The sequence below is a fragment of the Falco biarmicus genome, chromosome 8 (assembly GCF_023638135.1).
Source record: "Falco biarmicus isolate bFalBia1 chromosome 8, bFalBia1.pri, whole genome shotgun sequence".
NCBI classification, from domain to species: domain Eukaryota; kingdom Metazoa; phylum Chordata; class Aves; order Falconiformes; family Falconidae; genus Falco; species Falco biarmicus.
This window is the reverse complement of record NC_079295.1, coordinates 48719251-48736280: the sequence shown is the minus strand read 5'-3', so window position 1 is coordinate 48736280 and position 17030 is coordinate 48719251. Positions and strand designations below refer to the sequence as shown.

Genomic DNA, 17030 nt, shown 5'->3' with positions numbered 1-17030 from the left:
TTTGCTTTATTTATTTTTTTCCTTCCAGTTCCTTATCCTACTTGGTATTTCAGTCCTATTTCATAGTGTGTGTGTGTGTATGTTTGTTTTTTTCAGTAGAGTATCAACAATAACTAAAAGTAGCAATATGTGGTCATCTCATGTGTTTGTTTGAATTTTTGGACTTGTTTACTCAAAACATTAGCGCAGCTGAGGTAAAAGTTCAAAAGTGTGGTTTTGCTATCCTGGACTTCTAGAAGTTAACCTACCTTCATAATATACATGCTGAATTTCTTTGTCCCTTTACAGTGTATACCACTCCTGTTTATTTCTGAACACAAGTAGTCTGTGTCTTTTCTAAACACAGCATGAAGAGGCCAAAACTACCTGAAGTGTCTCATAGTGATTCTGTAACATAATCCCTTCCTGTCATCCCACAGGATCTAGTTTGCTTCCTCAGAACAACAAAAATTGATGGGCTTTGTTGTTATGGCACAGAAGTACTTTCATTACAGAATTCACTTTTCAGTGCTTGGCTCAGACTAGTATTTTCAGGAATTTTTCACAATATGGGCATCTTGTGTTATGCACAGACATGTAGTATTCTTTACATTCCTATGCTGGCAGTAACATGCAGTGATAACTTTCACCTTTTAAAATGCATCATGGTGTAGTTAAGTATCCAGCTAAAGCCACTACCTGCATAGAGAGGGACAAACTATAAAGGCCCAGACTCCACTTGTGAAATATTTCCATTATTTTAACTTTTGCAATGTATTATTCAAATTTGAATTCCATTCCATTACATACAGCAAAAAGTTATCTTGAGTTTCAATCATAGTGATTCAGACAAATAGAAACCATTTATTTCCTTACTAGAATTATTTTTATCTTCCTATAAGTAAAGCTCCTTTTAGGAAAAAAACCCATAATTTCTGCCTAGACATTCATACACTGAAAATGATACTTATGTATTCATTTGTGAGCTGCAGAACTCTGATTTGAATGTATATACTCCTCTCAAACTGAAATTCAAACACTAGCAAAATGGTATGGCATGCTTTGTTTCAGTCATTAATGAAAGGTTATGAGGGTGGCTGTATGCCCTTGAGAAAGATATCCATGCAGTGTGCAGGGAAACTTTGAGTATGTAACAGGAAAAATTCTGCCGTCTTCTCTAACAATGTTCTCAAGTTTCACAAAACACTACTCTTCATTGCTGTGCTTCTGGATTTTGAAGACATCATAATGATATTCTTGTATTTTCCTAGAGTGACTATATATGTTGGGAATGCCTAGTAGCATGACACCATCTGCCCAAGTTGTGTAATTTTTCATTATGTCTATTTATGAATAAAGTTTGATCATTGCAATGTCTTGCTTGATTTCTGAAGGCAATTTTGCTTTTTCTAAGTAGGCTGCTTAGTACAGCAGTGTGGTCTAGGTGGGAATATAGGTATCATGGATAAAGTCTAGGATACCAGGCACTGTGATTCCATTTATGTGGACCACTGCATTAATGGTGTAGTATAAGTGTGGCTGAGAGGCAGAGCGTTTTTTCTTCCCACAGAGTTCCCAGCTGACCTGAAAGTGTGATTTATAGGTCAGTATTGGCTTTCAATGAACCTGTTGAGAATGTGACCACAATGACTGTGATTTGTCGTCTTGTGTCTGATGAGAAAGCCCAGAGGATACTGGGGGCAAAGAGCCTGGTGTTCTGCCTGTTTGGACAGCTGGGGGGAAATAAATGTTGTCTTTGTTCTGTGTCTCTGATATTAGTCTTCCTTGTTAAAATGGATGTGCAAACTGTACCTAGAGTGAACACTACTATTTAAAAAAAGAATATTATGTCTCTTATGTTTAGGCTTCTATACCTGATTTTTCTGGGCAGATTTGTTCTTAATTCCCCAAGAAAGAAGTTAATGCATTAGGATTTTTTAAAAACCTGTAGCTACTTTGTATCCATGCTTCTCTTATTATTTGATGGACTGTATCTTCTGTTTGCGTCTACTTGAAAGGGTGCATGATACATTCTTCATACTAGAGTTGCTGGTGAATGTGAAAGGAAGGCTATGGGGGTAATACCGCTTCTGTACTTTAAGAGCTGTTTTGCTTTTGAAATAGAGCTATGTGGGATGTATCTAAGAGATTTGAATTCCAGGCAAAAAATACTATTTCTATCCTAAACCATTTTAAAGCAGAATAAAGCATTTGCTACAGACTCTGACTTGTACACTTGAGTTTCTTTCATCATTACAGTATGTATTTACTTTGAAAAAAACAATTTTTGAGTGTATTTGCTGCAGCTCCTTTGCTTTCAGTTGGTTTCTGTATTCTGTTTTTTCAATTAATTTATTACTTCAGAGCAAGAATAATGACATGGCAAAGCTGAGTCCAAAAATATTTAGCAGTCTGCTGTGCTGCAGCTATACATAATGCCTTGTAAGCATAGTGTTTTCAGTTGTGATTCTTCAGGTTCTTCATAATTTGCCTTCTTCCCCCTTCAGTACGTGGGAGCATTCAGTAAATGTAAGGAGTCAACTGTTACTCTCATTTATATCAGAAACCTGGGCATATTGGGAGATGGTAAGAAAAGAAGCCATGCCAGGTTCTGGCTGAAACACGTTCTGCCATGGTTTCTGTGTTGTCTACAGAAATATTGAAACCTGTGTGGAAAGATTGTGCCAGACCTCATCATGGCAACAGGGCTAGAATTTAAAATCTGTGTCTTGAGACTTTTTTACCTGTATTCCTCCAGGTTGGTGAATGACATCAGAAATGCAAGTGGCAATATATTTTGTCCTCATGAGAAATATTTTGTGTACTTAGCTGAATATACCTTGGTGTATCTCTTCCCAACTGCTGGTTTTGAAAAACATTTTCAGTGTGAGGGAATTGAATTATGGCAGTTTAGAGACTGGGTTACAAGAAACTGCCTGGCAGTAACTGCTGGAGAGACTGAAATTATGCTTATTGGCTTTGGCAGGCTATATGCAGGGAATGACACTTCCCATAAGCTCCCTACTTCTGGTGTGAAAAGCTGCAGGTGAAGAAAGAATGTAGGTTGAGATAAAATGAGCTGGGGAGTCCTCTGAGAAAATCTGGTATCAATTGTGATCATGCCTACTTTTCAGTATCAGAGGAATCTTTTCTTGGGTTTTATCATTCTAACATGTAGTCTGCTAAGAGAGTCTAACGTATTGGCATGTTTTTTCTTTGAATGTTTGCAAAATGAAGCAATGATGTAATTGTCAATAAGGTTGGTAGCTTGGGTTCTTGTATGACTTGTGCTTCATTTTATCTTCAGTGTGCCATGAGCCAAAATTATCCATTCTTGAGGGGGGCTGGTGAGAAGAGCAGAGCAAGAAGGAAACCTGTTTGTTATGAGTTCCTGCTATAAATTATTTTACTTCAAAATACATCAACCTGATGATGTTGGAGAGTTCAGTGACGTATTTCAGGGAGTTATAATTAAATACGTGAGAAGTATGTGACAAAAAAGTCTGTAGGCATGCTTGTTCTCTTCCTTTGCATTTGCGAATTTTAGGTCTATTCCTTGTTGTCCGCAGTATAGGTATTAGGGAAACTCAAAGTTCAGATTTATAAGACTTACAAGAATTTGCTAAAAACACAACACTTAGTATCCTGACCAGCTGTTTAACAAACTAACAGCTTGATGATACTAATAAATAATGGGAAGTGACAACACAGGTATATTTTCTTTTGGTTGCATCTGATCTGTTGTGCAGTACTTCTCTCTTAATGCATGAGAAATGTTGCAGGTTTAGTTTCATGACCATTCTGAAAGCAATTCTTTTCAGTCATGTTTTCAGTCTGGTACAACAACTTACCCATAATTCTCTGTGTCTTTATTCTGTCATTTTATAGACCGCTTCTGTATGTTTTAATGCTTTTCAGTTCAATGTTGCTTGTGAGGTGCATAGATTATTATGTAGGACAGATGCCTTTAAAAATGAACTGTAGCATCATTATTGCCTGACTATTTTTTCTAAAGGTAGAGAAAAGTTCCTTTTGAAAGCCTTTTTGTTGTGAGGAGAGGATTTGAAAAAAGCCCACTTTAGTTAACTATTTGCAGCCTGAAAAATAACATAGCCTTACCATTGCTCTCTAAGGTTTGCTCCGCTTAGGAGCCGCAGGCATCGAATGTAAGCTTCTCTGCAGCCCATTCTTAGACAGAGATACTAATTCTAAGTTACAGCATTATTGCCATGTGTAGCATTATTTTAATATATGTATGGCTAAATATTGTTCCCTCTTCAAAGTAATAGAATGAAAAATCAATCAATTCTGGTCCCACTGCCGTAAGGCAAACTAGATTATTTTCAATTTACACTTCATTCAGATACTATTTTTTTATCTTTTTTTGATAATTGTTGCTGACTTAGAACAGGTTACAAGAGTTTAAAATCATCTGGGTACTAACAGGTATCGAGGTATGTAGGAATATGGACTGTTAAAGAAAACACGCAAACTTTGTCCCTTGGTATTTAGAAACAAAATGTGCTTATCTTCTTTGTCTAAAGTTTGTTTATTTGTCAATGCAGTAAGATGAAAAATTCTGAGTTACATAGGAACTGGGCACTCACTCAGTTGGAACCCAAACGCCTTTGATGACTGAAGTGCTGAGGGTGACATGTTAAAAACCAGGAGCATGAATTTACAGTTTCTCTATCAAGCTTGTAACTCTGTGAACGTATTGCTTTGGTATATTCAGCTTCTAATCTTGATAATGTTTACTGTCTTTTAATATTAGTTTTGGAGTGCCTATGTAAAGAAAAGGAGACTCTGCAGATAAATGTTATTATCAAGATGTCACAATGTCTGGAGTTAAGGGCTGAGATTCAGTAGCTGTGGGTCTTCTGGCACACTGCATCACTTTGCATACAGAAACAGAGGATGAAGCAATTTCTGTGCAATTGTATAATCTTAGAAGGATAAAATACGGTAAGATCATGATATTTAAAAGGAAGCCAGTACAATGGCAGAAAAAAAAAATGAGACTGCACTTTAGTATATGTTGAGATGGTGGAGAGAGTGTGATCTTAAAACATACTAAAGTAGCATGTATGTATGTATGCATGCATGTATGTCTTGCTGCAGTCATTTAGAATCAACAGGATGTTGAGCCTAGTCTGTCTTGGAATACATTCAAAAAGCAGAGCCACAATAATCTGGTTCAAAAAAAAAAAAACAAAACACCAAAGTGTAGATAAATCTTTCACTGTGTCTTGGGAAAGGCAATGCTTAACCTTGTTGAGTTTCTAAGATGACTGAACACAAAGGCATGGCAGGTCATCCTTTAATGATCCACTCATGTGGCCACTAGAGGAAAGATTAAGATCTGTGAATGTACAAAGGCCTCTGAACCTCACTGAAGAAATTAGCAGCATGTCACTTCTCTGGGTAACATGAGATGTCCTAGTGATGTCAAGGGTAAAACAAAAGCCTTTTTCTTTGCTTTTTCTCATATCAGATATTTCTCAATATCTGAATCTTGTACCTGAATTTATACTTGTTTAGATTGAAATTCTATTTTTAGCTAGCATTGTTATTTTTAGATAGTCAGAAAAGTTAATTGCTAGGCATGTTTAATAAAACTGCACCGTCCTGAGCTGTGTGACACTTGCTTGTCATTCAGTGTTGGGTATTTTGTTACTCGGTCTTTACTCAGGCTGGCATTTTGAAGAAGTCCGGAAGTTATATGTGGGAATTGAAACAAGTGTAACTCAAAACCCATATGGAAGTATTTGTATTCTCAAATTAGTTTTCCACAAGTGAAAGCAGTAAACTTCAAAGGAGACAGGAGGATAGAATACCTGTAGTAGGCTCTACAAATTAATAGAAAGTTCTGATCCTCCTATATTTTGCAATATGTGAAATCCTTAAAAAGTAGTAAGTTAATCATATAAGTAAATGCATATTGCCTTAAAATCACTTTCCTTGTGCTTTTTGGTGCTTTTCTAAGCCTAAGAATGCAGAATGGCCCATGTAATTGCAAATTTTACATAATTGTACCATTTTTAGTGAGCTGGAGAAGAAAATGGCAATCTCTGCTCTTAAGTGGCTGCATAATATGGCCTGCCCTGCTTCAGTCTCTGGAGTAAAGAACAGCTTTCTTCTTTTTTGTATCACTGGGATATTCTCTTGGGGGCTGTTGTTGTCATTCTATAATTTTATCGAAGTTACTTCCTGTTTTCTTATTATGCCATATAAGCAGTGTGTTGTCTTAGTGGCTCTGCAGTGAGGTTATTTTCATAAAATTGTACTGGCTTTTATTTTAAAGAAAAAATTCATTGTTAAAATGTCTCCTTGGGAATAGCTTCAGGTTTAAGTTGGGTAAGTAGCAGTCTGATGAAAATCTTGAAATGTATTCCTGCACTATTAACAACTTTAACTATTATAAAACATCAAGCACATAGGCGTGGTTTCTTTGTCTTTAAGACTAGAGTGGAAATGCAATTTTTCCGATGTTTTTCAGATACAGGTGAACAAGAAACCAAATGGCTACGTTGCCACAAATTTGAGCAAGGCAGGCAAACCTGCCTGTTAGAGAAGCCTGGGTTATCTTACGTTGTGGGAGCAAAACTAATTAGGTGTGCTTTTCAGTTTCTATTGTTTGATTTTTGTCTTGTGAAATTAGGGGGAAAAAACCCCAACCAATAGAAAAACCCATGGCGCTTCAAAAAAATGAAATGATAGAACCGTAAAGATCTTGAAGTGTGTAATCTGTCAATATTAATATGTTATTTTCCTGACTATAAGTCTAGAAAGCCTTATAAGGCAGGAATATAAGGTCATCTAACTGGCAGCCTAAAGGCATGTATATCCTTCTATAACAGGAATGACCTAGTTCAGTGGGAATATTCTCTCCTCCACCCCCACCTCCTTTTTTTTTTTTTTTAATTTCATGTGTTGATAGAAATGTTTGTGTTCCTAGTATTGCTTGTTTCATGAACAGCTTCCAGAAGATCATAGGATTCACATAGTTAGGTCTGGTGCAATAATTAAGATTTCTGTTAGCAGACTATAAAGGCTTATTTTCCTATGACACTACATAGGCTTGTACATTAGGTTGTTTCTTCCTTTAGCTTGCTTTGAAATGCTGATGTGCCCCAAACCTGTGGGCAGGGGTGCACCAGTGATAAAGGAGGAAGAGCCAACACAGAGACTTGTATTTGAACAAGGGCTGGGTATTTCAGCTGCTAGCAGTGCTCAGTCTAAACTACTCTGGCAGCCCACTGTCCATACCCTACATATTTATTTTCTTCAGTTTCTTTGCCACCAGAGAACCTCTTCCCTACACAATGCTGTGACATCCTGAATAAAATGGTCTTTAATTCAGTGGAGCGCAAGTTCTTTTTCTCTGTCCTCCACAATTCTGGCAATTATATTATTGGTTTCCTGTTTCCATGCTTGATTACTCTGTTCTTCCAGAGCATCTGTGACTTGAGCTGTGCAACCTGCTAAGTCTGACCTAATGTCCTGGAACTCTTTAATTGCAGCACTGTCATTTAGATTTTTATGATAATCTGGAAGGGGTAAGGGAGTTTCACTACTATTTCTGTACTTCAGATGTGCTTCTTCTCTTAGTGCCTTATTCATTTGGCATTGACATATATACATGATATTCTTCCTTCTCTTGTAAACTCCTTTTTGTCTTTGCATTTTTTACAAATAATTTGTATTTATTACTAAAATGATATAAATATTTAAATGTTTTCTGCATTTAGTAATCTCAGAGGTCAGGACATTGTACCAAGGAGAGATTAAATAAGTCATTTTTTTCTTATGTGACTACAGTACCATGTAAAAAATGGTAAATGGCCTTGGTATACTAGTAAATGCTTTTTTGCATCATGTTTTCTAAATATAAGAAATTCTGTGGGAAAGACTGTATAGCATCTTGTGTTTCCTTGTGTTGATATCTTCCTCTGTTTTTTAAGAAAAAATAGGTTACTGAATTCCTGGCACTAAGCTGTGCAGTCTAGTAAGTTCTGGCTTAAGCTATAAAATATTATCAGTATCCTTTAAAATAAAAGCTAAGCAGAACAAGATACTTTTTTTTTTCTTCTTCTTAATAAAACATGCCTTGAAAACTGATAATGATCCAAATGGGAAATTTTATTCCAGTCCCCTTTGAAGTTAAGTAAGATCATGAGAATCACCTCTAGCTTTTCAAACTCTTTTCTTAATATTGTAAGGTTGCAAGTGTAATTCTGAGAGGACTTTGTTGAGTAGGAATCGCACAGTAGATCACAAGATACAGGTTTAGGGAGCTGTAATGTAACATTCAGTTCAATAGGTTTACGCTAACTTAAATGAGAAAATAAATTGTTTATAAAACATACCATAATGATGTTGTCAAGAAGTTAGTCCTCTTAAAATATCTTGAAAATTCTTTCGAGTATGTGATGGTATAGCATCTACTGAATGCTTGTTCTGTCCCCCAGTTCTGTAGAGGTGATTGTGTATATATATATTCATTACTAAAGTAAAATGACAAAAAATTATTTGCTTCATAAACAGACCCTTTTGTATCATTTCAATGGAGTGGTATAATAAAGGTGATTCTACATACCATGACCCTAATAAGCTCTTATGAACAGTTCCAGTACTATAGTTCTGAAACTGCTTTTAAATTTGATAGCATTAGTATAGGAGTGTAACTAGTGTAGGTGTAAATTGCGATATTTCTAATCATAAACTTTTTTTCTGTATGTGTCATTAAATATATACTGATGGTCCCACACATTCTGTATTACTGTCACTAAAAAGAAACTTATAAAACTGTTTAGGAGACACATACATTAAATATCAGAGACAGAACAACATATGTTTTGTGTATGTTCTTTCTCTCGCACTCTGACTCATTGATCAAGTCTGCTTATATACGACTGTGATTCTGATTTTGTTTTCTGCTAGGAATGCAACTCCCTAACACGTACCTATGCTCATTATTTCTGTTTGCGAGGTTCAGGGCAAGGTGTTAGCACTCTGGTTTGTTAGCAAGATAAACTATTTTGATGAAATCCCAGTTTAGTGAGGAAAAATAAATCACTTCAAATAGCCCTGAATATTTTGGCAGTGAAGCAACACAAAGAAGTGTCTTTTTGTTATATAATTGTCATCCTCTGAAGGACTTCATATGGTCACATGACACGGCACCACAAAATACATCAATATTTGTGTTTGTTAAAATGGTGCAAAAAGTTTGAAAATCAGTCAGTGTTTGAGAAGACCTGTTGCAACACGGTGTTGTTGTATCAATACTCACCATCCATTCTCAGGAGGATTTATGTTTGGGTTGGGGTTTTCTGTGTGTGAGATGAATTTTAGAATGGGCATATAATTTGTTGTCTGAAGTATTTAATGCCAAGGAAGCAGAGGTGTCGCCTTTGAGCATCCATATGTGTGTTACAAATAACAGGAACAGGAGTTCAGTCTTGCCCTATTGCAGTTTTAGGATTCAGAGGCTCCTAGATTGCTGTCATTGAGCAACTAAGGGACAGTCACACTACTGATGGAGCATAAGCCAGAATGTTCTAGAATTCCATGTGTTCTTCTCTTCGTTGGCAAGATTGCTGCCCCAGCTTCAGAAAGCAGCTTTAGCCATCAAATTGAGAAGCTTCCCAAGCAGATAGTGTCAGAACTCTTCAGAGCACATACAAACTAAGCTAGTTCCCTAAACACTGCAGTCAAAACAAGTAATCTATTTCAAAATAAACTCCAACCATTTGTTAAATGAAGTGTTTGTGTATAATATATATATCTAACCTGTTCAAATTCTCATCGGTTTTCTTTATTAACTTGTAGCTGTGAAACACAGTGAATGTTACATATTTTCTGTCCTGTGTTTCTACAAAAGTGTATTGTACATGTATGGTTACGTATTTACCCTTAACTGTATAATGTGATTGTTCATCTCCTGTACTAATGACCTTGCTTTTTACAAGCTTATGACTGGCTTCTCTTTTCCTCATTTTAAAGAAAAAAAAAAAAGAAAAAAAAAGGAAGTAAAACCAATAGCTAAAATATTCCCTGATTTAGTTATATCATCCTTGTTTCCTAGTAAGAACATAATAAATTCAGCTCTTGTTGGGCTGGTGCAAAGAATTATTAAAAGTATTCCAAATTCTGCCAAAGCTGAGGTGTAATGTATTAGTATGACGCAGTCCCCCCGAAAGAGATGAGCATGTGCACAAACTATTGGTGCAGGCAATGTATATTATCTCAGTTTCTGGATTCCTTGTGATAACTGAAACTGTCAACTGGGACATCTGAGAAGTGGTACTCCTTAATGAGCCACACCTAAGAGGGATGCTTATTTGGCAGTAGTTTGCAGAATACCCACTAGCAGGTCATTCTGTAATTTTTGAAGTTTTATCCCTGCATGTTTATACATGCGTCCCCATGTGGGTTTCTTCTTTGACTGAGTATTCCCTGTGCTTTCTATATTGATCAGCTTACCCAAGATTCAATATGAAAAGCTCTGTCTTAGAATTTTATTTTTTTTATGAACTTGCTTTTTTAGCTAGTTACTCTACTGACCACGCTCCAAGATTTTTTTTCATGTTTGAAAGTGGAGCCCACTATTATGTAACTATTAAAAACCTAATATAAACTCCAATTGGGTATAACTGTAATATTTTTCATATTTCAGATATAAAACTTTTTCAATGGTTACTCCTTTGGTTTTACTTTAAAATGAAAATATGATTTCTGTTCACTTTGTCCCTCCCTGATTTCATCTGCGGCAGAGTAGCAACTGGACAGAACATGTAGGAGTTCACATAACACCTTTCCATAGCCTAGCTGGCTTTAAAAACCATATAGTATTTTTTCCCGTATCAGACTTACATAGTTAGAAAATTATATGAAGTGGTCATAAGCATGCTGTGTTATGGTAACCAAGATTTGTGTCAGTACACCTTCCTTCCTTGATGGTGAAGTCCCCATTTATCCACACTGGATGCCTTCTACATACTTTCTGTTGATGTAGTATGAATTCTTCTTAAACTCTGTGGGTAAATTCCTATATATATTGGAGCTTCTGTGTACACACATGCTTAAATCTATTTCATTTCTTCTCTTTTCCCCTACTGCAGCTGTGAAAAAGCAGAGGGCAACATTACTGTAGGGAGAGTCCCTTTGCCAGGGTAGTGTTGGTAAACAACGGAGTTGATAGGAGAGCTTCAGGGCAGTTATCTCTGCATCTCCATTTGTTTCAACCGGTGGGTTAACAGAATCTTGAGGATCTATGTGAAAGGTTCAGGATATTCTGGGATTTTTTGGTGCCCCCTCATATATTCATCATTTAGATCCTAGAAAAATCTATTTTGTCTAATTTCCTGATGAATTGGTTAAAAAATAACTTGTTTTTTAAGACAGGCTGAGCATGAGAGTTTGATTTAGAGGAAAGCATTAAGAGTTCTCCTGGCTTTATTCTCTGTGTATTTCCAGGGTATGCTGAGTATGGGTTTTGTTTACTTTTCACCACCTCAACAGACCAGAATTAGACCATAGTTAGCTTTCAACCAGCAAGAACAGTAGGTAAAACAATCTTAAACAATAAAATATGGAGGTAAAAAGAACTTTTATTCTTTGAAAGAAACTACAAATACTACAGTAGCTTATTAATTCTTACAATTTCCAGCCTGGTTTTATTTTTCTTTTTACAAATTTAAACTAATTACCAGAGTACCAAGACAGTGCCCTTAACATGGAAGGGGACAAATGACAACTGGAACGGCCAAATTAAAAGCAGTTTGGCATTAGCGCATTTCAAATGTCAAGAAAAGTATCAGACTCCTCATGTAAAAGTTTATCTGGTTGTTTCAGCTGCTAAAAAAGGAATAGTAATTTTAAATACATTTAATTTTAGTTTCTCACAACTTTGCTCTTATGGCTTACTTAACTATGCCTAAGTAAAAAGGCAGGCTCCAACCTAGCATATGGGTTATCTCCAGGTAAGGCACTGGTGATTTTAATCTTAGCCTAAAAGATGGCTTCATATTGGCATTTGCAAAGGTTTCGTTGCTGGATTGCACATACTTTGACAACACCAGTATTTATTCCTCAACAAGAATGTCTGGTACTAAACAGAGTTAAATGTTTTTCCATTAATATCTTCTGGATTTGGTGAGGTTTTGATGGCCTGGTAACAAAAACCATTGTGTTTTTGGAAGCTCAAGCGCAGCTGTGCTGTTGTTCAAAAAGAAATGATAAAATCTTACATCATTTATAATGAAATGTATTGGTGAATTCCCTAGAGATTGCTATTAATTAATCTTAAACATACCCAGCTGGTAGATTTGTTAGTATAATGAATGCGAGTTGTTGGAAAATTATTTATATTCTTTGTAAGATCAATTTAAAAGCAAAAGAAAAGTTTCTGAAACAATATGACTTTCAGCAGTTTTAAGCAGATTTATTATGATAAAGCTTTGTTTTAACCATTCACAAATATATTGTGTTAGTCTCATCTCTAATCATGTAGTTGAAGTTTAATTTAATTTTTCTGTCTTCATTGAGTGCAGCTGAAAAGGAACAAAATCAATTAGAGTAGCTTAGTTCTGGGAATACAGGAGGTGGCTCTGTTCAGTTTTAAGAAAGTGAATCAGCATCCAAGACAATCATCTCCACAACATGTGTAACTTTAAAATATACAGCTTAGAAATAAGAGATGTTGCTGCACCTTAATGAACTTAAATCGCTCAGTTCTACGCTTTACTCTTTCACCTATCTCCCTTGCAGCTAGCATGTTTTACTTTGTAGTCCTATATAGTTGGCAATCCCATTTGAGTTGTTTTTTTGCTGTTAAATATTATACCTCTGGGCAGAGGAACAGCTCCAGCTCATCCCAGCCATGGTATCACTTCTTTCAAGTTCCCAGTTTGGTTTCCAGTCCTTTTAAATGCAAACAGCTGGCCAAGCTTTACCACAGTAAATAAACCAGGGATAATATTTTTAATCTTATTCTTCGCTTGTATTTCATATGTGTGCTTTCATTGTTTCCATGGGATACTGACGGCATAATCTTTAACAGGGGAACAAGTGCAGTGGGACCTTGGCAGGATAACCCATCCTTTGCCAACTTGACTAGCCATCTGGTTTAGAGGCAACAGGGAAATGAAATAGCACTTTGAATAAGAAATTAGTGAAATAAGCGGCCTGAAAGCACTGGGATACTGGGATACCTGGGATTCTCAGTAGATATCTTGTGTACCAGCGCAGGAAGTTTCTTCTGGCCTGTGAGGCCAGTCTGAAACCAGCTAAAGTAATTGTGGTGAAGCAATTAGTGGATTGCAGAAGAGGAGGGAAGAGATGCAGCACAAAGCTGCCTGCATCCCTGAAGGCAAGGATGGAAGATTTCGTCTTACACAGCAGAGCTCATATTGATAGTGCAGACAGAAGTGGTTAAGTAAGGAGTTGGGGTTTTTTGTGGTTGGTTTTTTTTTTGCATTTTTTTTTTTTTGGTGGTCTTTTTTGTAACTGTGCTCTGGACAATCTAGTTCAGATTTCAAACAATGATTGCTCATTCCAAATTATTGCCTTCTCACTTCATTGTAACTAATGTTATCCATGATTTATTTGTACGTACACCTTGACGATAAACACAATGTTAACATTGTGGGAAAAGCAGTAAATTACACAACTGTGTTTGGGCACAGACTTAAGCACAAGTTAAATCAATTACAGTAGAGTGCTTATCCTAGCTAGAGACTGTAGCAGAAATTCTGGACTGGATTTATGGCGCAAAACCAATGAAAAACCAAAACCCAACAGCAGGAAAGCATTGCAGAGAATGAAAAATGTTTTTGGAATATGCTGGTAAATCAAGACAAAGGTAAAAATAAATAAAATTCGATGGCAAAGGATATATTCCAAAAAAATCATCTTAGTTTTATGTCATACTGTAAGCCATTGTCTTACTGCTTTTATCTATGTCTGAAAAAGTCTTAAATGAAATAATTTTGAAAATGCCTTGATTGTCTACCTTGTAACATATCTTTAAATCTTACAGAGCAGCTGCTATTACAATTTAATTGTGTTATAAAATTGTCCTATATTTTTCCATCTGCTAGTCTGCTGTTTTTATAGTTGCATATCCTTTTGGCTAAATCATATGAATGTAAACAAAACAGTAGAACAAGCTAAAACAGTATAGCGTGTTTTCAGTCAGAAATCAAAAGCTGTCGGTAAGATGTAGAAGCAGGATGCCTAAGCTTTTGTTCAGTCAGCTAAAAGACAAGATGACAGAACCAATGAACTATATGAATATATAAACGGAAAATTAAAAACTCAGACCTACCAAGAGTACATGAATCTGTTGTTATAAATTAATTTAGTAAGGTGTGCTCCTTGGCAAGCTACAAGGAGTCTGTGTGGATTAGAAGCTACTTTCCATTTCAGACACACTCTACACATCCGATGAATACTCTCGGTTGTTGCATAGCAGCCTATTCTAATGTTTACATTTTTGCACTTTTACAGCTATAGAAACAGTACATTTCAGAACAGCACATGCGTTGGCAGTGGCATCTCTTTATAGAGAATAAACAGAACTACTACATTAGTAGTTCACATTCTGCTTATTTTTTCATTTCAGATAGCTATTGTTTAGTGTTTGCATATTATGATAAAGATGTTTGTGCTAACGTCTACATATGCCATGGTTCTCAAGGTTTAATGTGGTTTTCTGAGGAACTGACTTCAGACCACTGTGGTTCTTCATGATGTCACTGAGCACCTTCCATACTTTTCTGGTAATTGTGTTGCTCTTTAGCTCATGACACTAAACAGGTGTGATGACTCCATAATTCTGTGAAGGCATTTTTTGGGAGGCTTTGTCAACTGTGGGCTTGTGCTACAACATAAATATTGATGATTTTTAACATTAGATTGAAAGAGTTGATGGGTTAGCTTTTCTGTAGTTACATTAAAGACAAAGTATTTCTGATTTTCTTCCTCCAGAAAGATTTTTGCACTTCTTTCTGAACAGGGGGGTGGGGGAAAAAAAAAAAGTGTTGCCTGCAGAAATTCTTGGTCACTCTTTTTATGTGTACCATCTTTATATTTACTGTCACTAATGTATGATGAGTTTTGAAACTTCTAGGTTAACAGGAAAGGGAGTTCAGAATTAAATCTCATCTATGTAGTGTGATCACTTCATACACCACAAAAATGTTGGATCTTCTGGGTAAGATTCTTTGCCCAACACAGAAAACTGTGCATTAACCAAATGTAAACCATCGTTAGTGGATATAGGGCTACAGAGTGTCAGGATGGTGGTATATAAAGGAGTCACCTTAATTGTGAAGGTAAGTAAAATGAGAATTTCTGACATCCAATATTCTGCTAAAATGGAGATATAGAAACTACATCATCTTTGGTCTTCAGAAGTCTTTGAATTATTAGGAATTATTCATGTTTCTAATTTTTCTGCTTTTTAATGACGTACATGTGGTTATGTATTTACACTCAAGGCTCTACGTTGGTAAAGCACTCTATTAATGAGCATAAATGTTACTTAAGTGAAATAAATATCCTCCTTAGTCCTTCCAGAAGTGCACTTGCACGAAGATTACCCACCCTACAGCCACTGACATACTTCTACTAGATTAGAATCAGTGTAGCTGCATTCTACGTTATTTCTGATGCTGTTTGTTTTTCCAGCACATTTGCTTTATTTATTCTTGTGGTGCTAGTATTATCTGAAGTTACTACGGCAACCTGTCACCATCTGCTATTATAAAGTATGCTGGGATTTAGTTGCTAGGTGTTGAAGTTTGTCATCTTACTCATATGACCCTAATGTTTTTCAGATGTTTCTTTTCCTGTACATGTTGCACCCACAGCTAATATGCACTTTAACAACAGTGGAAAAGATTCTGCATTCTTTCTGCTTGACCTCAGAAAACTCTATTTGTTTTACAGAATACATCTATGATCCCTTTTGATGTATTTCATATGTAGTCGATCAAAGCAGCATTTCTTTGCCACTATTTTGCTGAGTTTATACTAAAGGCAGTCAACATTATAGTTAATTTTCTTTTCATATTAATTACCCTTTTTTAAAGTGGATGGGGAGTTCGAATGTTTCCTGAGACATTTTCTCCCCTCTCTCATTTTCATTTGACTACCTATTTACTAGTATTCCTGCTCCCAATAGATGTCTAATGTTCATACTATCAATTTCCTTATTTATTTACATATCACTTGAAAGTCTTTCAGCCAGTTGTTTAATTAAAAAAATAGAACTCAGTGCTGTTTCTGTCCAAGGTTCTTTTATATTTAAATGGAAGCTAATGTGTTTAAGTTGTAAAATATATATTTTTATTAGATCTTTTCACGGTAGTGAGTGTATTCAGAGTTATTTCTGTTCATTTTTCTATTAGTATTATCTCATCAGTCGTGTTTACTTTGATACATTTATTTTTTTATACAGTTGACCTAGTTCTAATCAACCTTTTCTGCTGTAATTTACAGAATAAATCCTAACAATCTGAAGCACAGCTTAAATGACTTTTTAGGATTCTGTCTGAAGAACTTCACCTTCTGTGCCATAACCTTTTCTATACTACTATTCAATCCCTACATACAATGCTTGACTTAATGAATTTTTGAATCATTATCATTAGACTGTTGTGTTTGTAGGTAGTGCTTGATTCTGAATTTCTTCTGTTCATCTAGTGAGCATGCAGTCTGCAAAATGTAGTAGATCGCTCCTCTGTAGAACTTACTGTATTTTCAAGCAGTTTGTGTGCTTTTTGCACGTTCTAGTAAGAGGTACTTAAACAGCACAGGAGAATTTAAGTGAATATATAGAGCTATTTGCAGATTTGATCGCACCTCTTTATAGTTCTATATCACACTTCAGTTCCACCAGTGAGAATGGAAGTGCTGAGAGTGCATGAGTACTTCAAAGATCTGAGGCTGCATCTGAGAAGTGAATCTTTGTGGCTGGCATTTGGGGATCAGGAGGGAGGGGCAAGCTTTTAACCTATAAAGAAGCTAGCAGTTAATTTCTA

The 17030-nt window shown here is 35.9% G+C and overlaps 2 protein-coding genes across 4 annotated transcripts in view; one reads left to right on the top strand and one right to left on the bottom strand.

Moving 5' to 3' along the window:
- The window catches only part of DOCK2 (dedicator of cytokinesis 2), a 197751-nt gene that overhangs the window by 101078 nt on the left and 79643 nt on the right, over positions 1 to 17030 (top strand). The window lies entirely within an intron of this gene.
- Positions 1 to 17030, bottom strand: part of INSYN2B (inhibitory synaptic factor family member 2B) — a 44922-nt gene that overhangs the window by 26959 nt on the left and 933 nt on the right. The window lies entirely within an intron of this gene.